Source organism: Canis aureus, chromosome 30, assembly GCF_053574225.1.
Source record: "Canis aureus isolate CA01 chromosome 30, VMU_Caureus_v.1.0, whole genome shotgun sequence".
Taxonomy (NCBI): Eukaryota; Metazoa; Chordata; class Mammalia; order Carnivora; family Canidae; genus Canis; species Canis aureus.
The window spans coordinates 16,142,177-16,166,805 of NC_135640.1; the positions used below are offsets into that span (position 1 = coordinate 16,142,177).

The window sequence follows — 24,629 nt, forward strand, 5'->3', positions numbered from 1 at the left end:
ATATAATGCTTGTCCTTCTCCGATAGACTTACTTCACTCAGCATAATACCCTCCAGTTCCATCCACGTTGAAGCAAATGGTGGATATTTGTCTTTTCTAATGGCTGAGTAATATTCCATTGTATACATAAACCACATCTTCTTTACCCACTCATCTTTCAATGGACACACAGGCTCCTTCCCCAGTTTGGCTATTGTGGCCATTGCTGCTATAAACATCGGGGTGCAGGTGTCCCGGCATTTCATTGCATCTGTACCTTTGGGGTAAATCCCCAACAGTGCAATTGCTGGGTCGTAGGGCAGGTCTATTTTTAACTCTTTGAGGAACCTCCACACAGTTTTCCAGAGTGGCTGCACCAGTTCACATTCCCACCAACAGTGTAAGAGAGTTCCCTTTTCTCCGCATCCTCTCCAACATTTGTGGTTTCCTGCCTTGTTAATTTGCCCCATTCTCACTGGTGTGAGGTGGTATCTCATTGTGGTTTTGATTTGTATTTCCCTGATGGCAAGTGATGCAGAGCATTTTCTCATGTGCATGTTGGCCATGTCTATGTCTTCCTCTGTGAGATTTCTCTTCATGTCTTTTGCCCATTCCATGATTGGATTGTTTGTTTCTTTGGTGTTGAGTTTAAGAAGTTCTTTATAGATCTTGGAAACTAGCCCTTTATCTGATACGTCATTTGAAAATATCTTCTCCCATTCTGTAGGTTGTCTTTGAGTTTTGTTGACTGTATCCTTTGCTGTGCAAAAGCTTCTTATCTTGATGAAGTCCCAATAGTTCATTTTTGCTTTTGTTTCTTTTGCCTTCGTGGATGTATCTTGTAAGAAGTTACTGTGGCCGAGTTCAAAAAGGGTGTTGCCTGTGTTCTCCTCTAGGATTTTTATGGAATCTTGTCTCACATTTAGATCTTTCATCTATTTTGAGTTTATCTTTGTGTATGGTGAAAGAGAGTGGTCTAGTTTCATTCTTCTGCATGTGGATGTCCAATTTTCCCAGCACCATCTATTGAAGAGACTTTCTTTCTTCCAATGGATAGTCTTTCCTCCTTTATCGAATATTAGTTGACCATAACGTTGAGGGTCCACTTCTGGATTCTCTATTCTGTTCCATTGATCTATGTGTCTGTTTTTGTGCCAGTACCACACTGTCTTGATGACCACAGCTTTGTAGTACAACCTGAAATCTGGCATTGTGATGCCCCCAGATATGGTTTTCTTTTTTAAAATTCTCCTGGCTATTCGGGGTCTTTTCTGATTCCACACAAATCTTAAAATAATTTGTTCTAACTCTCTGAAGAAAGTCCATGGTATTTTGATAGGGATTGCATTAAACGTGTATATTGCCCTGGGTAACATTGACATTTTCACAATATTAATTCTGCCAATCCATGAGCATGCAATATTTTTCCATCTCTTTGTGTCTTCCTCAATTTCTTTCAGAAGTGTTCTATAGTTTTTAGGGTATAGATCCTTTACCTCTTTGGTTAGGTTTATTCCTAGGTATCTTATGCTTTTGGGTGCAATTGTAAATGGGATTGACTCCTTAATTTCTCTTTCTTCAGTCTCATTGTTAGTGTATAGAAATGCCACTGATTTCTGGGCATTGATTGTGTATCCTGCCACGCTACCAAATTGCTGTATGAGTCCTAGCAATCTTGGGGTGGAGGCTTTTGGATTTTCTATGTAGAGCATCATGTCATCGGCGAAGAGGGAGAGTTTGACTTCTTCTTTGCCAATTTGAATGCCTTTAATGTCTTTTTGTTGTCTGATTGCTGAGGCTAGGACTTCCAATACTATGTTGAATAGGAGTGGTGAGAGTGGAAATCCCTGTCTTGTTCCTGATCTTAGGGGAAAGGCTCCCAGTGCTTCCCCATTGAGAATGATATTTGCTGTGGGCTTTTCGTAGATGGCTTTTAAGATGTTGAGGAATGTTCCCTCTATCCCTACACTCTGAAGAGTTTTGATCAGGAATGGATGCTGTATTTTGTCAAATGCTTTCTCTGCATCTATTGAGAGGATCATATGGTTCTTGGTTTTTCTCTTGCTGATATGATGAATCACATTGATTGTTTTACGGGTGTTGAACCAGCCTTGTGTCCCAGGGATAAATCCTACTTGGTCATGGTGAATAATTTTCTTAATGTACTGTTGGGTCCTATTGGCCAGTATCTTGGTGAGAATTTTTGCATCCATGTTCATCAGGGATATTGGTCTGTAATTCTCCTTTTTGGTGGGGTCTTTGTCTGGTTTTGGAATTAAGGTGATGCTGGCCTCATAGAACGAATTTGGAAGTACTCCATCTCTTTCTATCTTTCCAAACAGCTTTAGGAGAATAGGTATGGTTTCTTCTTAAACGTTCGATAGAATTCCCCTGGGAAGCCATCTGGCCCTGGACTTTTGTGTCTTGGGAGGTTTTTGATGACTGCTTCAATTTCCTCCCTGGTTATTGGCCTGTTCAGGTTTTCTATTTCTTCCTGTTCCAGTTTTGGTAGTTTGTGCCTTTCCAGGAATGCGTCCATTTCTTCTAGATTGCCTAATTTATTGGCGTATAGCTGTTCATGATATGTTTTTAAAATCGTTTGTATTTCCTTGGTGTTGGTAGTGATCTCTCCTTTCTCATTCATGATTTTATTAATTTGAGTCTTCTCTCTCTTCTTTTTAATAAGGCTGGCTAATGGTTTATCTATCTTATTAATTCTTTCAAAGAACCAACTCCTGGTTCTGTTGATCTGTTCCACAGTGCTTCTGGTCTCGATTTCGTTGAGTTCTGCTCGAATCTTTATTAACTCCCTTCTTCTCTTGGGTGTAGGATCTATTTGCTGTTTTTTCTCTAGCTCCTTTATGTGTAAGGTTAGCTTTTGTATTTGAGTTCTTTCCAGTTTTTAGATGGATGCTTGTATTGTGATGTATTTCCCCCTTAGGAATGCTTTTGCTGCATCCCAAAGATTTTGAACGGTTGTATCTTCATTCTTATTAGTTTCCATGAATCTTTTTAATTCTTCCTTAATTTCCTGGTTGACCCTTTCATCTTTTAGCAGGTTGGTCCTTAACCTCCACGTGTTTGAGGTCCTTCCAAACTTCTTGTTGTGATTTAGTTCTAATTTCAAGGCATTATATCTGAGAATATGCAGGGGACGATCCCAATCTTTTGTTATCGGTTCAGACCCGATTTGTGACCCAGTATGTGGTCTATTCTGGAGAAAGTTCCATGTGCACTTGAGAAGAATGTGTATTCAGTTGAGTTTGGATGTAAAGTTCTATAGATATCTGTGAAATCCATCTGGTCCAGTGTATCATTTAAAGCTCTCGTTTCTTTGGAGATGTTGTGCTTAGAAGACCTATTGGGGGTAGAAAGAGCTAGATTGAAGTCACCAAGTATAAGTGTATTATTATCTAAGTATTTCTTCACTTTCGTTATTAATTGATTTATATATTTGGCAGCTCCCACATTCGGGGCATATATATTGAGGATTGTTAAGTCCTCTTGTTGGATAGATCCTTTAAGTATGAGATAGTGTCCCTTTTCATCTCTCACTACAGTCTTCGGGGTAAATTTTAGTTTATCTGATATAAGGATGGCTACCCCTGCTTTCTTTTGAGGACCATTCGAATGGTAAATGGTTCTCCAACCTTTTATTTTCAGGCTGTAGGTGTCCTTCTGTCTAAAATGAGTCTCTTGTAGACAGCAAATAGATGGGTCCTGCTTTTTATCCAGTCTGAAACCCTGCGCCTTTTGATGGGGTCATTAAGCCTGTTCACATTCAGAGTTACTATTGAGCGATATGAGTTTGGTGTCATCATGGTATCTATTCAGTCCTTGTTTTTGTGGAATGTTCCACTGAACTTCTTCTTAAAGGGGAATTTTAAGAGTCCCCCTTAAAATTTCTTGCAGAGCTTGTTTGGAGGTCACATATTCTTTCAGTTCCTGCCTGTCTTGGAAGCTCTTTATCTCTCCTTCCATTTTGAATGAGAGCCTTGCTGGATAAAGTATTCTTGGTTGCATGTTCTTCTCATTTAGGACCCTGAATATATCCTGCCAGCCCTTTCTGGCCTGCCAGGTCTCTGTGGAGAGGTCTGCTGTTACCCTAATACTCCTCCCCATAAAAGTCAGGGATTTCTTGTCTCTTGCTGCTTTAAGGATCTTCTCTTTATCTTTGGAATTTGCAAGTTTAACTATTAAATGTCGAGGTGTTGAACGGTTTTTATTGATTTTAGGGGGGGATCTCTCTATTTCCTGGATCTGAATGCCTGTTTCCCTTCCCAGATTAGGAAAGTTTTCAGCTCGGATTTGTTCAAATACATATTCTGGCCCTCTGGCCCTTTTGGCACCCTCGGGAACCCCAATGAAACGTAGGTTTTTCTTCCTCAGGCTGTCGTTTATTTCCCTTAATCTATCTTCATTGTCTTTTAATTGTCTCTTTTTTCCTCAGTTTCCCTCTTTGCCATCAACTTGTCTTCTATGTCACTCACTCGTTCTTCCACCTTGTTAACCCTCGTCGTTAGGACTTCTAGCTTGGATTGCATCTCATTCAATTGATTTTTAATTTCTGCCTGATTAGCTCTAAATTCTGAAGTCATGAAGTCTCTTGAGTCCTTTATGCTTTTTTCTAGAGCCACCAGTAGCTGTATTATAGTGCTTCTGAATTGGCTTTCTGACATTGAATTGTAATCCAGATTTTGTAACTCTGTGGGAGAGAGGACTGTTTCTGATTCTTTCTTTTGGGGTGAGGTTTTCCTTCTAGTCATTTTGCTCAGTGCAGAGTGACCAAAAGCAAGTTGTATTGGGAAAAGGAGAAAAAGAGAGGAGAGAAAGAAGGAAAGAAACGAGGAAAAAGAAAAAAGAAAAAAGGAAGAAAAAAAGAAGAAAAGGAGAAAGAAAAAGAAAGAAAGGAAAAAAAGGGATAGGGGAAGGAAACAAATCAAAAAGCAAAACAAAAAACAAAAAACAAAACAAAACAAAAAACAAAAAACAAACAAACAAAAAAAACACGGGGGAGTATCTTCTGGTTCTGTATCCTTTAAGTCCCTTGACTTCCCCTGGAACTTGTCCGTCTAGCTGGTCTTCTGGGGGACTCACCTGTTGTGCTGATTCTCAGGTGTGAGCACTTGGGGGAGCTGCTCTGCCCCTGCCTGGTGCAGGGCTCAGTGGGGGTTGTTTACCCCGTGAGGCCCCAGGAGGAACCACCGCAGTGGCGGGGCCAGCTCTGCAGCCCTGGATTCAGCCCCGCAGTAGCTCCGGAGCTCTCCGTCTGCAGGGCCTGGAGGCTCCAGGCGGGGCCGCTGATCTGCTCAGCTGGGGCAGGAGCGTCCTCGCTGTCCTGGGCCCTCCCGGCCTCTGCCTGTCCCGGGGGAGGCCGGATCCTGGGCTGTGTCCCGGCGCCCTGTGCTCCGGGGCCTGCGCTGTTGGATTCGCCCTCCCGCCCCGCAGCCCCCTCCGCGGAGCCGCCCCCGAGCCCCCCGAGCTGCCCCGGGTCCCCCGTGCGCGCTGCAGCCCTTAGGGAGCTCGGCGCACTCTCCCGGGGCGCAGGTGCCTGTTAGTGTCCCCGGAGCCCGAGGGCATCCCCAACCTCCTGGGTCCTGCTCCACCTCCCCGCGAGCCCCTTTCCCCCGGGAAGGTCGGTGCAGCTCCTGCTCCTCCGGGACGGGGCTCTCCTATCCTGGGGACACTCGCCCCGGCCTCAGCCCGGCTCCTCGCGGGCCCCTCCCCCTTGGAGGCCTTTGTGTCTTTATTTCTTTTTCCCCGTCTTCCTACCTTGATACAAGCGCAAACTCCTCTCACTGTAGCATTCCAGCTGGTCTCTCTTTAAATCTCAGGCCGAATTCATAGATTTTCAGTATGATTTGAAGGTTTTCTAGGTACTTTGGTGGGGACAGGTGACTTGGGGACCCTACTCTTCTGCCATCTTGCCCCTCCTCCAGTAAATGGATTTTTATTACTGAAATATTAGGTTCTTGTAAAAGAGAATGATAAAAGATCAAGAGAAAAAATCATGGAATATGATGAAAATTCATAATTGCCAAGTTTTGTAAGATACCTAAACTTCATGAGGAACAAAATGTTTTTTTAATCTTTAGTAACAAAGATTAAAATGCAAATTTCCAGGAATAATTGTAACAATTAAAGCCATTCATAGTAGAGTGCAAATAGTTAATATAAAATCCATCTTTGACATGATAGCAGGAGAAAAAAATCTCTGCACTTCTAATGGGTAGTAAGGACAACATCCAACATCTGGATGAGAAATGGCACAAAGATGTTTAAGAAGATCAAGACTGTCTCTTTTTTACAACTACCTTCAGATAATTAAAGGATTTCTCTGAGATATGTGACATTTTACATGGGCTGTGTTTCAAATATTCTGTCTCAAAGTACACAGAAAAAGACTTAAAAGAGACAGGGGGAGCCACATTTCCTGTGAACAGTAATTCTGATTCTGAAGAACACATGTAGTTGTTCAACAACACTGCTGGATTGAGAAATGAGGTCTTGGGAATTACCAAAGAAGTGCTTTCAAGATAATAGAGCTTTACAGTGTTCCATTGCCTGCAGTGGAACAGCAGGGCAGATGGATTTCTCCCTAAATGGACTAAGTCTTTAAAACCTGACAATGAAGGAAATGAGGCTTTGAGTTGTTTTAAGAAAACACACACACACACAAATTCCTGTCATAGTTCACATCACTTTAGGATTGACATTATTTACCCTTTTTTTTTTTTTTTTTTTTTTTTTTAGTTTTTGTGGTATTGGTAAATGAATGTCACTTGGGGGATCAAGTCTTCATGGCAAGAGGAGAGCAGAGACCTGAAGCAACTGTGTGGAAAGTTTAGGGAGAGTTGTTCCTCCTGCATACGTTAGCATGGGCATTTCTTTCTCGAAGCTGCTAAGGAACTGCCAGTGCTAAGAAACTGTTTTTGAAAAAATTTGAAATATTCATTCCTTACCTTGGATTCTTCCATGGCCAGCATTTTCATGATTATTGGTTCTCATTATTTGCCATTTCATAAAAGAATTTCAAAAATTGCAAACATTACAATTCATTTGAACTTGTAACTTTTCAGCTGTGAGCCAGGCCTCTTCTAATATTTACGTGATGGATAGACTGAATTTTAGTCTATCACTAGACACAAATTTTAAAGGACATTGTCTTTTGTGCTCACTCACTTCCCTTGTCAACACTGCTTTTGGTGATTCTGTTGCCTCCATCTGCTCTGGCCCCTACATCCTGGCACCAATTCCATCTTGGCTGCCATTCTCAAGTAGGTTTTCTTTTTTCCACTCAGTAAATAGATATGGGCAACAGTGGTATTCTTATACTTTGGCATGAAGTGAGAATGTTTACATTTGATTTGTGGATCCCAAATTACAATTTTGAAGCAAAGACTGATGATTGTGGTGAAAGTGATAGGTGAAATTCTATGGAGCCTACCCTGTGCCACTTTCAACAAATACACCATAAAAGTCTTCATCCTCTCATTGGATTGAAGGGGAAGCCCTCTTCACTATTTCTTTGTCTGGATGTGACTTGTAGTTATCTAAAAAGATGATGGGATTCTCATTCTTCATTTAAGATAAGACTACAGCTATAGGAATTGAAAAGAACTAGGAAATTGTTATAGAATATTAACAAATCAATCATGTAGAATAAATGCTCAAGATGATAAGTAGAAGGTCTCTCAGAATCATCCAGATAATTTTGTAAGATTCCACTTCTTGTTATGATGACTTGGCCTCTTACATTATATCTAGTTGAGACTATCACCAAACTAAATAGAAGGCATGAGAATGATTATAGCAGAGGAAAGCAAATTCTTTGTGTTAAAATTGTCACCTGTTTACTAAAATCAGTAGAGGTAGAATTATGGTGATGAATTTATTTAGCTGATAGTATATAAGAGTAAGTCTCATTAAGATAGAATTTTACAGGGACGCAGGTTGCTCAGTGGTTGAACATCTGCCTTTGGCTCAGGGCATGATCCTGGGGTCCTGGGATCGAGTCTCACATCAGGCTCCCTGCACAGAGCCTATTTCTCCCTCTGTCTGTGTCTCTGCCTCTCTCTGTGTCATCCATGAATAAATAAATAAAATCTTTTAAAAAAAGATAGAATTTTACAAAACAAAACAAAACAAATTTTGTAAGGCATTCTGCTTCCTTGGTTTTTGCTTTCTTTGGACAATAGAATAGTGATTTTCAGAGCTAGCAAAAGTCTATCTGATCTGGGTAGCTATCTAAAAAAATAATTATAGATATTCTTTAAAATATTATAATAAAAATATTTTTCTAACAACTGAGCCCACACTTTCTATACTTACAGCTTTTTTTACAACACAAAATTTTTAAATCACTCAGCACTTATAATTATTTAAAAAATTCCTTTACCTTCTTCCATCGCCCTTCAACTCTACTTCACTGTAATCACTGTAAATTATTTTGTGACCATATCCTTTCAGATTTTTATTCAATGGTTTCCTTTTTATTTTCTCTAGCCTTGTCTTATGGAAACCATACCAGATGAATGCTGCCCTCTTGGGAATTTCCCCTCTGTCTCTAAATGATGATTCTTTTCTATTTTTAAACTTTATGAATTTGTGATGTGTTCTGAGAAAATTCTTCCATTTTCTCTTCCAACTCACTGATTTGCACTGTGGCTATGGCTATTCAGTCTGCATGTCAAGTTTGTTGTTTAATTTAAACAAATATATATTACTTCTTTTTCATAATTTCCTATCTCTGCTTCCTAGATAAAATACATGTGTGCATCACTTTAAGGACAATTAAATTTCGTTTTAGATATCTTTTCTGATTGCATAAGTAGTTATTTTTACTTCTATCAATTCCTTCTTCATTTTTTTCCCTCATGATGTTGGTTTTCATCAAAACTCATCTAGATAGTTGAGAATCCCAACTGTTAGTAGCCAGCCTCGAGGAAGAGGGGAATCATCTTCCGAGGACTTATAACTTCACCTGTCTTCAACTAAAGTGAAGAGATGGGAATAATGTCCCAGCAACTGGTCTTCTGGTCCTAACATCTGCCTAATCTTCAATGGTGTCACCACCTATTTGGGTTGCATCATGTCTCTTTGATCCAAACACAGTTCATTCCTGGAGGCAAACCCTACTGTAATGTCAGGGGCTTGATACATAGGGGTGGAAGGTTGCAGAGTCAGCCAATTTCTATGCTCTCCTTAGTAACCAATTAATCCTGTCAATAGAACCATAGTATGCATAATATTTGAAAGATTGCTTTTAGCACTTAACGATATATTCAGTACATATTTCCAGGTTATCCACCTCATTATTTTTAATGACTGCACAGTATTCCATTGTATAGATGTATTATGATTGTTTAATTACCCTCTTATGGATTTTTAAAGTTGTTTTCAGCATTTTGCTATTGTAAACAAAATTTTGACTGGCTATTCTTTTCGTTACTTTCAAAGAGTAGATTCTTAGAAGTATGATTGCTGGGTCATAGAGTATGCATATTTTTAATGAATATAGGAGAGTTTTTGTTTCTCCATTTTTAAATCAACTTAATTTTTTTTTAATTTTGCAAAGCTGATACATGAAGAATGGTATCTGACTTATTTTGAATTGTATTGCCTCCATTGTAAAAATTTTCTTCTGTATATCTTTCTAATTTGACTACAGGTTTGTTGCTTTCACATTCATGTCTTAGATGATTGGACATTTATTGCAGTATAAGCATAATATCAGTATTCAATTATTCTTTTTCATATGACAACTAATTGTCTCAATACCAGTTATTGAATAAAACTTCCTTTCCTTATTGATGTGAAATCCTGAATTTGTCCGATATGGATTCTAATATATGCTGGCATTGTTTCTGAACTCTATGCTAGTCCAGTGACCAATTTCTCTATTCTTATACCTGTATAAGATTTATTTATTAATTTATTTTTAAGATTTTATCTATTTATTCATGAGAGACAGAGAGAGGCAGAGACGTAGGCAGAGGGATAAGCAGGCTCTTCGCAGGGAGCTCGATGTGAGACTTGATCCTGGATCCAGGATCATCCCCTGAGCTGAAGGCAGATGTTCAACCACTGAGCCACCCAGGCATTCCTATATAAGATTTACAGTTATCTGGTGAGCCACATCTCATTATTTTTTCAAAAATTTCTTAGTTTTTGTATCCACTTGTCAGATTTTAAAAAGAAAAAAAAAACAGTCAAGCTTCTGTTTAGAATATCATTGCATTTACCTAATACTATAAATCCTTTATAACTGGATGGAGTTAAGTCTTCTTATCTGGGAAAGCATGTTTCTTTCTCTGTGTTCTTTAGGTACTGTTCTGTGGGTATTTATCTGAAGGAAATGAAAGCAGCTAATTCAAAGGTTTATATGCACCCCCATATCTACTACAGCATTATTTGCAATAGCCAAGACACAGAGCAACTTAAATGTCAATTTATGGGTGATGGATAAAGAAAATGTGACATACATATACAATGGAATATTATTCATCCATAAAAAAGAATGAAATCTTGCCACTTATGACAACATGGATGGATCTAGATGGTATTATGCTAAGTGAAATAAGTCAGAGAAAGACAAATACTAGATAGTCTCATGTGGAATCTAAAAACCCCACAAATCCAAACTTACAGGTACTGAAAACAGATTTGTGGCTGTTGGGGTGGGTGAAATGTGTGAAGGTGGTAAAAAGTTATAAAATAAATAAGTCCTGGGGATATAATGTACAGCTTGGTGGCTATAGTTAATAATAATATATCGTAAATTTGAATAGTTAATAATAATATATTGTGAATTTGAAAGTTGCTAAGATAGTAGATCTTAAAAGATCTCATTGCAAGAAAAAATATTTAACTCTTTGTGGTGATGGATGTTTAAACTAAACTTGTGGTAGTGATCATTTTTAAATATATAAATACTAATCATTATGTTGTATACCTGAATCTAATATAATGGTATATGACAGTTATATCTCAACTTAAAAAAAAATCACTCCAATAGCTGTGAGGATCATTGATTGGAGAGGAAAGAATGTAGTTGTTACAGTAACCCAGACCAGAGAAGTTGGTGGCCTGCAGTAATGTCTTTGTATTAGAGATAAAGGGAAATAGAACAAAATTCAAGTTAAAATGTTGGACTTCAATAATTTCTATACTTTGCTACCACCATGTAATCAAACATAAGAACTTATAGGCTCCAACCTTTACTTTCTCAGACATGACATCCTATTTCTATTAATACTAATACTAATAAATAAATAAATAAATATTTATTTATTTATTCATAAATATTTATTTAAATAAATATAAATATTTATTTATTTATTTATTTATTTATTTATTTATTTTGGATTTCCTAGACATAAAATTACATCATCTGCAAATAAGTTTTTTTCTTCTTTTACAAAATTTAATCAGTTAACAAATTCTTTTTTAAAAAAGATTTATTTATTTATTTTAGATGGAGAGCTAATGAGCAGTGGGGAAGGGGGAGAAGGAGAGGGAGAGAGAGAATCCTTAAACAGAATCCCCACCAAGAGGAACCCAACAGGGGCTGCATCCCAAGACCCCAAAATAATGACTCTAGCCAAAATAAAGAGCCAGATGCTCAACTGACAGAGCCACCCAGGTACCCCAACAAGCTCTTTTCTGAAACATGTTGCATGAGCTAAGCTCTCCAAACTATTAGTAACCCTCTGTTATATTTATTTGTATTGCTCTTGGCTTCATTGCAGATCCTTTTAGTATGTCACCTTTCTAATATTTTCTCTTGGTTTCTTTTATATACTTTTTTTTTTTTTAAAGTAATCTCTACACCCAACATGGGGCTTGAACTCAAACCCTGAGATTAACAGTCTCGTGCTCTACTGTCTGAGCCAGCCAGGCCCCCTTTTTCTGTTGGTTTCTAATAAATGCTCCTTATGATGTTTAGGAAATTGTCTTTTCTATTTTTATATATTAGAAGCATTTTTTTAAAATGAGAAATATCTGCCACATCTTATCAAGTTTTCTCTTTGAGGGACTAGGAATAATCATATGTCATCTGAAGACATTCATCTGCCCAGATCGGGATTCTTTTTCTGTGTAAGTTGTATTATCTCTCGTCCTGTGTGATCTACAGTGCAATGTCTGTTACTTACTTTTTTATCATTACCTTTTATTTTATGAATATGTATTTAATGAGTACATAATGTACGGAAACTTTCTCAACCAATTTTTTTTTTTTTTTTTAGAAGACCCAGTTTTGTCCAGTATCTCACCAAATATTCTCTGTGGCCATATGATGCTGTGACTCTTCTCTCAAGTCTCAGTCTTCCATTTGGATCTATGTTCTCTCTTTGGCAACTAACTCTGTTTTCTCTGTGGTAGCAGCAACCTCAGTGGCAACAGGAGTGGGGGAAATTTTACATTCTCTTTGGCAGGAGTAAACACTTCCTGCCTGGAATCCAAAATGAAAATAAATTGCCCACTGTGCAAAAACATGGAAGTCATGATATTCCTGATGGAACATCTTTAAATAGTCTCCCAGCAGTCATGGTTTTGGGTGTTACTGCTTACAATACCATAGGGGTCACATTTCCATGAGATTTTGAATAAATTAGCAATAAAATACAAATTATTTATTCTGTAATGTCTATCTTTATTTTGTCCTGTTTACACTCTAGCATTTTATTAGCACTGAGGGATGGTGTCCAGGTTATTTGCATCTTTATTTCTGCCATTCATGGAAAAAGAAAGAATGAAAGTGACTTGGGTATATCAAACAAATCGGCGTTGTGAATGCTTACAATTAGAATCCTCAAGCTAATTCTTAAAAATGGATTTTTTTTCCCACATTCAAACGAAACTAGATAATTGACATGTCCTTGTATATTTTCTTTGTAACAATAGGTTCTACCACTAAGAACTTTAATCTCATTTTATCCTTTGCTTGCTATGTAAAATGGTTCTAAATTTACTATCTATCTTCCCTTGACCTCTTACCATGTGAGTTGTTTTGTTTTTTCTCATATCTAAGACTGCCCCATTCTCTCAATCCTTCTGTATTAATTAAACTTTTTAATTTGGTTGATGTTCTCTGATTTGTTTTTCCAGGTTCTCGATGTGCTTTAACAAAGAAAACTAAAAACCTGAGTGCTGAGGACTTTTAAATGCCAAGTAGGGAAGAAAAATTATTTGTTTCTGCATGTAATACTCTTATTAACAACAGTCCCAATTCAGTGTTTATTTTTCTGGCAAGAATATTCATTATTGACTCATCCTTTTTATTCCTTTCCTTATAACCTTGAGGGCAATACGTAATGAACAGAAAATGAAACTTGAAGCATAGGGCAGAAACTGGGGGTCACAAGAAGGTGGTATTACAGTTTTTCAAAATTAGCTTAGCATTTGTGATATTTGCTAGGCAAACAAACTTTGGGTATTAAATCAACAATATATTGACAATTACACACAATTCAAATGCCACTGCCTCTATCAGACTTCAGCAGTGTTGTAAATAGGCTCACATTAAACACTCTTATTGCTGATGTTATCATAATTTTGATTTAGTTCCTACAGATGGTTTTTAGCTTTCATCTTACATTCCCAAATAATCACTTTGTGCTGTGATTTCATTTTTATTGTAGGTATGAGTTCATAATTCCTGACCATAAAGATAAATTCAGGGATATTTTATGGTACTTTACAGTTTGTAAAGAGCTTTCATGTATATGTTCTCATTTAATCCCATGGCTTTATAGGGTGGACAGAAAATGGATTCTTGGTTCCACTTCACAGATGGAAAATCAAGGTTCAGATCACTTAAGAAGCTGTCTAATGAATTAGCAAATGTGAATAATCACAGGAATACCTATTTGAAGAACTTGGGCTGGTGTGTAATTCCTTTGACCCCTGATTTACTGGTAGTTCAAGTTCACAACTTTGCAGGAAAGTTTACCTTTTATTTATTTATATATTTATAAGATTTTATTTACTAATTCATTAGAGACACAGAGAGAGAGAGAGAGAGAGAGAGAGAGAGAGGCAGAGACACAGGCAGAGGGAGAAGCAGGCTCCATGCAGGGAGCCCGACGTGGGACTGGATCCCAGGTCTCCAGGCTGAAGGCAGCACTAAACTGCTGAGCCACCCAGGCTGTCCCAAAGTTTACCTATTTTAACTCTGTTTCATCATTGAGTTTAGCCTACAATGCCTACAATGTATCAATGGCAGGACTCAAATGCAAAGGAATGAACATGGTCATAGAAGTCAAGAAGGAAAGAATAAAGTGAGTCAAGGGAGGATCTAGAGAGAGTAGTGTCACATAAATTGTCTCTGGGCATTCAGTGGAACTGTTGTCATAGGTCATCAATCCAAATTTAATTTTTTGATTCTATCTGAGCCATTTAGTACTGATAATATAAAATATGCCAATGAGGGCATATATAAGTATGTTACTTGTATACTAATATTCCCAGTTTGTGTGTGTGTGTATGTGATTTCTGTTTATGTTTATAATAAGAAAATTAATCACTGCTACAAATCTTTTACTGTAAATTTCGGACCTCAAAAATCACATCTCTTTCTTTTTCAGAAGCCTAATGATTATCTTGCTGCCACCATGAGAGCTGTTCCTTACCCTGGAACCAGGACACAGGCATTAGTCTTCTGTAACTGAGCTCTTGCCATGTGGCTCCATTTCTATATGAAAGGCCACCTAGACTCTCTCCTCTGTAGTCTTTCACTTAACTTTGTCAGCACAGATGTTGCAAACTAGTGATCAAAGGAAAAGTCATGGCTTATATTAAGTTATCATTTTTATCATTAAAAGTATCTATGAATCTAATTTAAAAAGTTAATTGCAGAGATTTCCTAGCAATAGGTTATAAAATGCAATAACAGAAACTCCAGGTGTTTTAACTTTTCTCTCATTTCTGTTTAACTTCTGAAATTGTGATGATTCTGTCAGAATATTCCAGAATTGTGAATGTACCTAATTCATTTCCTTAGTACTAGCATTCTAGCTTTGAGTAAGTTATAATTATGGACACTTTAGTATAGGGCAGAGACTTGTGCTCCCCGTGCAATTCTGGCTTCCATTTCTGGCTCACTGCCACTCTCTCCTGTGGCAAAGACCCAGAAGCCTGGGAACAGGAGAAATACACTATCAGTTCTCATCACACCGACCTGGCTTTTTGCCACTTTCAACTGAGAACACCTGAAAAATAACAACCAGGTTAGCTGCCATTTTATTGACCTGGGGAAAAGGAGAAAGCCAAATGGGCATAGTATTCCTGATTTAGACTGAATTCAGTTCAATCCATCAGATTTTTGAAAGCACACTCTGTGACTGGCACAAAGCACACAGAAATGAAAAAGGATTTGTTTCAGATGAGGCAGAGGCTTATAATATATTATGATAGGGAACTTTCAGTTGTATGTACAAGTTAAGCAGTAGTTTTGGGGAGGCCTTTATCCACTCAATGACAGGATCTGCGTTAGACCTCTCAGCCCCTCTTTAATGGTAGAACATGGCATGAGACTCTAAGTGCTCTCTGCAGCTCCATGGGGGGAGAACTGGTGGGAAGTGGTGGACTGTTCTAACAGTCTTGCACTCTTGTGACTGACAGCCAATATCATTAAAGTTAATAAAGGTCTAACTCTCTTAGGTTGTGGATTGGCAGGGGACCATTTTACTAGTTAGTAGTAAACCCACTGGTACAAAGACTTTTAAAAAAATGTATTGATAGCAAACTTGCATTAAAAGCTGTCATGGTAATAAGACATCCTTGCAGACCAGGAAACACAGTAAGTAGACTGAAAACTTATTGAGATAGTATTGTCCTATTGAATTACGCTAGGGGGATCCCTGGGTGGTGCAGCGGTTTGGTGCCTGCCTTTGGCCCAGGGCGCGATCCTGGAGACCCGGGATCGAATCCCACGTCGGGCTCCCAGTGCATGGAGCCTGCTTCTCTCTCTCTCTCTCTGTGACTATCATTAAAAAAAAAAAAATGAATTACGCTAGGGATAACAGCATTGATTCACCCCATTATTATTATTATTATCCCATTATTGGTAAATAATGACCAATTAATTGTTGCAGAAACTTTGAAAATAAATCAGTGAAAAATCAGGAAGACAGATCTGGGTGACTCAATGAGTGTGTTTGGTTTTTTTTAGAAAGTCCTCCTGAGTCCTCTGTGGTCAGGGCTAATGGTATATTTGCAGTTCTGCCTGTCAGAAGCCTTGTGAAATTTTTTCACACTGTTGTGACCCGAGTGTGGACTCTCCCGAAGGACCTATGCCGCCTCCTTTGCTCATTACTAAAACCTTAGAAACAACACGACTGACAAGTAGAAAGACACCTGTAGAAACCTTAAGGGAAAAAAATTACCCTTTGTTGTTTGTTTTGCTTGGGAAAACAACAGAGGTCTCCGGTGATGAGATGGAGTGGTCTATCAGTTTGGAAGAGTGACCAGGAATGATCTATTTTTCTGTCTCCTGCATAGCACTTCTGCAATTTGCATTTTCCTTTTCTCAAGATGCAAATAGTACTCATTGACTTCTCTGACCCTCCATCTCTCCTGTCATTCCTGCAGTCATGTTGAGAAAGTGACATCTTTACACAAGGTCAAGTATTTGTCATGTAAGAAAACTCTCAGAATTATGATCTCAAGATACAGAAGGAAAAAGTTAGGTTACTAAAATCTTTCAATTGAGTGTATCTGTTCAAATCACGAGGGACACACCCTCTTTATGGATGCTTTGGGTTACTTATGAGGAGGTAAGTCTTTAATGAAAGTTTTTATCATTCTTTACGCTGTCATCTAATTCCCTCCTGCCTTCAGAACCTAAGCAATTCTACCTCTGCTTGAGGTTGTTTTCAGAATGTGGTAAAGTTTTAGAGCTCCTGGGTGGCTCAATCGGTTAAGCATCTGACGCTTGATTTCGACTCAGGTCATGATCTAAGGATCATGAGATCCAGCCCTACTAGCCCTGTGCAGCTTTGTGCTCAGTGGGGAATCTGCTGGAGGTTCTCTCTACCTCCACCCCTTCCACCTCCCCTCACTTGTGCTCTCTCTTTCAAATAAATAAATCTTAAAAAACACAGACACATACAAAAAGAATGTGGTAAAGTTTTGAGGCAGTCATTCCAAACAAGTAAAAAATAACAGTACCTTCAAAGAAATATGCATCTAAAGGAAGATGTTCAAAATTAGCCACTTATCACCCCTCAATATTCTTTAGCTCCCAACCAGTTTAAAGATACTCATTTTCTGGGCAATTTAAAGTGACTGCAAATCATTTTAAACTTCTTACTATTATATCTATCTTTGTGATAACAGCTTACATACATTGAATGCTTCCTGTGTGCACTTGATATGCATTATCTTACTTAATGCTCACCGTGAATCTGTATGCATGGTGGACACTTTTTTTTATCCCTTCATTTTCCTGGTAAGTCAGCCATCCCTTCATCTCCCACTTATATCACCAGCCCTATTGATTTTACCCCCAGGATACAACTTGGACAGTCTACATAGCTCCATATCCAGGGTCAACCTGCTAGTTCAAGGCACTATCAACGTTCACTTGGCCTCTTGAGTAACAGTTCTCTTTTCTAGTCTGGCTCTCATCCAATCTACATAGAAGCCAGAATTACCTTTTTAAAATGCATATTGATTCACATTGCTTCTGCCTATAAAATCCTGCTCTGTAAAGTTCTGTGGAAGCTGACCCACCTAACCTGGCTATTCTGATTCTACCTGCCTCTCCAGCCTCATCTTTTGCCACCTTATCCTTGCTCACACCACTCCAGGCTTATGACAGTCTTTCTTTTCTAGAACATGCATACTTGTCTCACCTTCAATGAGCTGTTTTCACCCAGGCTGCCTGAAGCATTCCCTCAGAACTTGCTTGGCTACTCCTACTCTTCATTAGGCCTCTGCTAAAACATTGCTTCTCAATGCTTCCTCAACTCATCTCTCTAAAATAAGTTCTTTTTCTCTGCTCCCATAGGAGTGTTCTATGTATCTATATCTATCTATGTCATATCTACTGTCTTTTCATCTACCTGGATAGATTTTTTTCTCAGACCCTTGCTGATGTAGGCCTAGACCCATCATAGTTTTACATTGTAAGCCCAGAATCACTTGACATGTATTAAAACAAAGCAAAACTTTTTTTAAAAAATTGTTTATTTATTTTTTTATTATTTATTTTGGGGAGAGGGAGTGCACCCATGTGAGTGGGGGGAGGGGCAGAAGGAAAGAAGTCTTCAATCAGACTTCCCATTTAGTGAGGAGCCCTACCTGGGGCTCAGTCCCACCACTCATGAGATAATGACCTGAGCCAAAATTGAGAGTCAGACACTTAACCAACTGAGCCACCCAGGCACCCCAAAATGAAGCAAAACGTTTTAGAGGCGCTTCTTAAGATTGGAGGCCAAAAAAGGAACAACATACCATAGTTCCATAACATTGTATTCTAAAGTCCTGGTCTGCAAAATTCTGTGGGAATTTTTCATGAAACCTCTGATTGTCCCTTCTTACCTTGACTTCACCACCAAGTGAGATCCAAACAATATGGGTGCACTAGAATTCCCACCACCAATTCCCTGAGGCAATAACGCTTATATTCCCCTTTTAAAAAATGCAGTTCTTTCTGGTCTAGGTTCTACCCACAAATCTCCACCCACTACACCTTGGTCTACACAAGACAATCTAGCCACTAGAATGGTTTAAAAAGCATTGGTGGATATATGTCACTTAACTGGGTTTTATTACATTCATTTCTGTGACTTTTAAATTTTTTTAATTTAAATTTAATTTAGTTAACATATACTATATTATTATTTTTAGGGATAGAATTTATGATTTATCAATTGCATAAAGCACCCAGAGTTCATTTTATCATTTTATTAAGTGTCCTCCTTAATGCTCATCACCCAATTACCCCATCCCTCCACCTACCTCCCCTCCAGCAACCCTCACTTTGTTCTCTATAGTCTCTTACGGTTTGCCTCCCTCTCTGTTTCCTTCCTTTCTTTCTTTCTTTCTTTCTTTCTTTCTTTCTTTCTTTCTTTCTTTCTTTCTTTTTCTTTCTTTCTTTCTTCTTTCTTTCTTTCTTTCTTTCTTTCTTTCTTTCTTTCTTTCTTCTTTCTTTCTTTCTCTTTCTTTCTTCTTCTTTCTTTCTTTCTTTTTATACATTTTATTTATTTATTCATGAGAGACACACAGAGAGAGAGGCAGAGACACAGGCAGAGGGAGAAGCAGGCTCCTTCCAGGGAGCCTGATGTGGGACTTGATCCCTGACACTTAACTGATGAGCCACCGCCGTCCCTCATTGTGGTTTTGATTCATATTTCCCTGATGCAGAGTGATGTTGAGTATTTTTTGGTATGTCTATTAGCCATTTGTGTATCATCTTTGGAGAGGTGTCTGTTCATATCTTCTTCCCATTTCTTGACTAGACTATTGTTTTTTGGGTGTTGAGTTTGATAAGTTCTTTATAGATTTTGGATACTAGCCCATTATTTGCTAAGTCATGGGTGAGATAGGAATCCATCAAAATCCTAGAGGAAAACACAGGCAGCAATTATTTGACCTCAGGCCAAGGCAATTCCTTGCTAGATATGTCTCTAAAGGCAAGGGAAACAAAAGCAACAATGAACTATTGGGACTTCATCAGGATAAAAATCTTTTGCACAGCAAAGGAAACTTTCAACAAAACTAAAAAGCACCCTACAGAATGGGAATCACATTTGCAAATGTGATTGTTTTTTTAATGCCTGTCTCTTCACTAGACTAAGCTCCATAATAGCAGAGACCATGACTATTATAGTCATAGTTAACACATTCTGCACCTAGCACAGTGCTTGGCTCATGAAAATCAATAAATAAATAGTTCTTGAATGGATTGAACAACTTGCACGGGATCACACAGTAGCAAGTAGTGGAGCCAATATTTGATTCCAGATATGTGCCTGATTCCAAAGGTCATGGTTTTTGTTGTTTGGGTTTTTTTTTTAAAGTCAATGCTATAAAAGCCATGGTTGATGCAATTGTGCAATGTGTATGCAAATGGTATATGATCTTATACATACCTGATTTGTCTTTGTCAATCAAGGGGATGTGTGTATTTTTGTGGTTGTTGTGTCTTGTGATTTGGCTTTGATGCCTAAGAGATATAAGCTCAAGAGGGCATTACAAGACCTTGTATATGTGGTTCTAACTTGTATGTTTCCTAAAAGGGAACTACTGATCATTTATCATTGTACCACCTGCCTCCTCTTATCACATTTTCACAATCTAGAGTGAGAAAAGAAATCCCTGGCATCATAAGATATATTTCCCAGTAAAGCTTCTCTTTTAAAGAGTTGAATGGCAACTCCTGCCATAGCAAGAGAAGATTTAAAGACATAGATGGTTGCAAACTCTTGGGGAAGCTGTTACATGACCTCTAAGGTTTGTGTGCAATCATACTATCAGAATGATCCCTAAAAGATCCATAACAGGACAACAATAGGTGGCAATGCCCTGGCCTACTCAGTGCAGAGAAAGGTGCCCTAGAAGGAGAGCCCTCCCAGTGGTTTCTGAATGGCTGAATTTATTCATCAGACAAAAGAGAGAGGAGAGTCATTTTTTAAAATTAGCTTTTATTCTCAAGTTATCAGTGATAACTCATTTATTTATTCATATGTTTATTCACAATGATTCCCTGCATTACTTACTAAATTACAAGTAATATCATTCCAAAGTATGATTGCATACCAGTTTAAGTTTCTCTTTTGGGTTATAAATTTAATATAATTTAGAATATTTGAAAATTACTGAAAAGAAAGGTAAAGATTATCTTTAAAAAATCTCCAAACCCATAGATAAACACAATTTTTTTGTGTGCATAAATGTAAGGACATATGCATCTCAACACTTATATACACTCCTGTTATAAGTTATGAAGAAAAGACCTGGGACTATCCTTATCTTTAAAACATAGAAGGAAATTTTAAGATAGCAATACAAAAAGTTTCACATGCCTTTATTCCATGTCAAATGCAATACTCAATTTTCATGCAGAAATCACCTGGATGATTTCCAGTCTTTCATTGGATGGATAGAGTTTTCATTGCTAAAGTGATGCTCTTCCCCCAAGCTGGCTCTATCCACTTGGCAATGGAGGGCATGTCAGAGAGATCTTGCTTACAGTTGAGTATCATTGAGACTATCAGGCTAGTGTCCAGTAAGAAGAGGGACTATTATAATTCTTTGTTGCTTTCCCCAGGGTCAAGATTGTGAGCCTACTTGTGAAATCAAGTGAAATCAAAAGTTTCATTTTTGCCATTATTTTGCAATCACCAGATTCTCTCTTATTCAAAGATACTTACCAAACAGAACAAACAAGGATTTGCAAACAAAGGGGATTTTAAGCAAGTGGTATGAAGATACTGCTGATTTTCTTAGTGCAGGGATACAACTCATATTTCCCCAAATCCATAATTGTTTGTCAGATTTTGCTAGTAACAAAGTCCTCTTTCATCTCTCTTGATAGAATAAAGACTCAAGAACTGCCCATAATAATTCATAAGAACGTTTTCTCAAATTTTATTCTTATGGCCTACCTAAAATTACATAGTATATTAGTCTGCTTGGACTGTCATAACAAAGTACCCAGACAGTATTGCTCAGGCAACACAAATTTATTTTCTCACAGTTCTGGAGGCTAGAAGTCCCAGGCTGAGGTGTCGGCAAGTTTGGTTTATTCTGAGGCTTCTTTTCCTTGGTTCGTAGGTGGTTTTGTTCTTTCTGGGTCTTCACAGTCTATCTTCTCTATGTGTTTGTGTTCTGAACTCCTCTTCTTATATAGACATCAGTAATACTGGATTAGTGTTCACCCTAATGTCTTCATTTTAACTTACTTACCTCTTTAAGGACCCTACCTCCAAGTACCGTCACTTCAAAAAATGAATTTGAGGGAAGGGACACAGTTCAGCCTGCAACACATAGGTAGTGAATTAAGGTTTAGAGTTTAAATAATGGGTTTTCTGACTCCAAAGTCCAGAATTTTCTACCACACCCAAGCTGCCTCTGTGGCATTAATTCTCTTCTCCACTAACTTTATTCCATCTCATTAATCAGCTCTACTTCCCACCATCCCAAGGTGCTGCTACTTGTTAGTAAGATTTGGAAGAAATTAAAGTCCTTCTCTTGAGAAGATGGGGTGGGTGAGCTGTGAGGAAGAGAGGCAGCAGTCAGTGCATGAAATGCTTGAAATATAGAATAAAGAAGTCATATAATTATTAGTCTGAAAAAGACATTTAGTCAATGAATGTGAATTATTGGAATTATTCTCAATTATGAGGAACTAGTTTTAAGAGAAAATAATTAAAAATCCCTAGGTCTATCTAGTCATTGTTTTATTTGTTCTTCACCATAACCCTTTTAGGTGAACAGAGTCCCTTTATTTTTGCCATTTTAAAAAATAAGGAGTTGAAGCTCAAAGAGTTTGTGTAACTTGCCCAAGTGGTAGAACTAGGACTCCAACCCACTTCTTTTGATTCACAGTGCAGTGATCTTTTGCTTGTACTAGCTGCCTCCCTATTCAGTGTACCCACAGGATGCTGTGTGAAGTTCTGTAGGCAATTTGTAGATTCACCACAGGATATGCTCTCAAAGAACTTCCTTTGTGAGAGATCAAACTGTCACACTCCTCACCCTATCCACTCTGCCCCGCCCCTGAAGCCTGCGGGCATGCAAAATGGATATGCATATCCATACTCAGAAAGTCTTATTTTATGGAAATTCATTTTCTGACAGTGCACCTTACCCAGAGGAGGTGGACAACTAGCTGCTACATAGTATGATTGAGAAGTTCATAGGCTGACATCTGCCCTCAGGTAGGTCTCCACCTGTCTGCCAAGACGCCATGCATACTCCTGATTCTAACACTTCATCCATAAGGAGAGCTAGAATTAGCTAAAAAAAAAAAAAAAAAAAGTGGTTCAATGTCACTATTACAGTGTTTTTCACTAGTGAGCTATGAAATCAGGCCATCATTTCAAATATGAAATGCCATAAGTAAAATGGAAAAATGTCATCATGCACTGCATGAAATTAGAGGAAATACTGTTTTATGAAACTTTTGTTTCCATTTTTTCTCTGTGGGTGTGCAAGCCCACATACTGTATCCTTAAGAAAAATGTATTTTGTGATGGATGACACAGAGATGAGAAACAATCTTTTTTTTTTTTAAACAAACAGCTTTTTTTACTTTCTGAATTGAGTATTCTTTCAATAATATGATAAAAATTATCATCTATCTCCCAGTATAAATGCACACAACTAGAGAATCTTCCGGGCCCTTTATCTCAACATTTCCATATTTAACCTGTAGTAATTTAGAGCTAAGAGCCTACCCTAAAGAGGATAAAAGAATTTACTCAATATTTAATTAGTAACTCTTTCTGAATAAAATAAAACTGTGGATACAGGGTGTTTAAGCCATACCACACCAGCTCCACCAAGCTAAAGTTCCAAAGGGAGAGAAAGGCAATAAACAGGTAAATGAATAAGTGACTTCAGATAGAGTTAAGTGCTAGAAAGAAATTGGGGGAATGAGATAGAAATAAATGACTGACGAGGAGGTGGGAGAGATTACAGAAGGCACTTTATTTTGAATTGAGCACCAAAGAATGTGTCTCTTTGGTTAGCTTGGATTGCTACACCAATATCACTAGTCATGCTTCCCCTGCTACATTACACTTATCAGAGTGTTTGACAATATTTCAAAGTATTTTGTGAATATTTATTGATTGGTAACTGTATTTAATTTTTCAGGATAGATGGAGAAAATATCATGTCTGAAAGTATAGATTCTGGCATCAGACTGCCCGGACTTGAATTCTTGCTCTGCCCTTTTACTAGCAATGTGACTGTGGACAAGTTACTTAATCTCATTAATCTTCAGTTTCTTCAGGCTTATTTCTAAAATGGGGAAAATAGTATTACCTACATGATTAGACTATTATGAGGATTAAATAGGTTAATAAATGTAAAGAAATGTACATTACATTTTCTCATACCCACCCTAGTTCTTAGTGGGCTTGAAAAACTACAATTTTATATCTCGCAGTTTTGTGGGTCAGGAACATGGGTAGATCTCAAAGGAGAGTTTTTCTACCTTATTCTTCTGCTTTATCACCTGAAGTCACTTGGTGATTTCTAGCTAGTAGATTACCTACTAAGGTAAGAGAGAAGGTGAAGTTCCAAGTGGCTTCACTCACATGTCTGGCATGTGGTAAGGATGACTGTAAGAGTAGAACAGTAGACCAGAGCTCCTTCATGTTATTTGTTCAATAGGTTTTCTCAGAATAACATTTCTTTATAAAGGCTTAGGGCTCCCAGAGAGAGTGTTCTAAGAAAGAGGAAGTAGTAGCTGATGGCGTTTTAGGGGCTGAGTCCAAAACTAACACAGATACTTTTGCCATATTCAACTGGTGTAAGTCATCACAAAACCAACCCAGATTCAGGAAGAGTTATATAGATTCCATGTCTCCATTGGGGAAATATCAAAGAATTGGTAGCCATCACTATCCATAACATCTAGAAAGTACTAGATCAATATCTAAGCTATAATTTTTATATCCTGCTGTATCTTT

The 24,629-nt window shown here is 38.0% G+C and overlaps 1 protein-coding gene and 1 long non-coding RNA gene across 2 annotated transcripts in view; both read left to right on the plus strand.

Moving 5' to 3' along the window:
• Nucleotides 1–24,629, plus strand: part of LOC144301748 (uncharacterized) — a 355,630-nt gene that overhangs the window by 43,601 nt on the left and 287,400 nt on the right. The gene's annotated exons all lie outside the window — the stretch shown is intronic.
• Nucleotides 11,466–12,761, plus strand: LOC144301593 (uncharacterized). Its single transcript, XR_013368356.1, has 3 exons — nt 11,466–11,623; nt 12,021–12,078; nt 12,228–12,761. It is a non-coding gene; the product is annotated as an uncharacterized LOC144301593 (long non-coding RNA).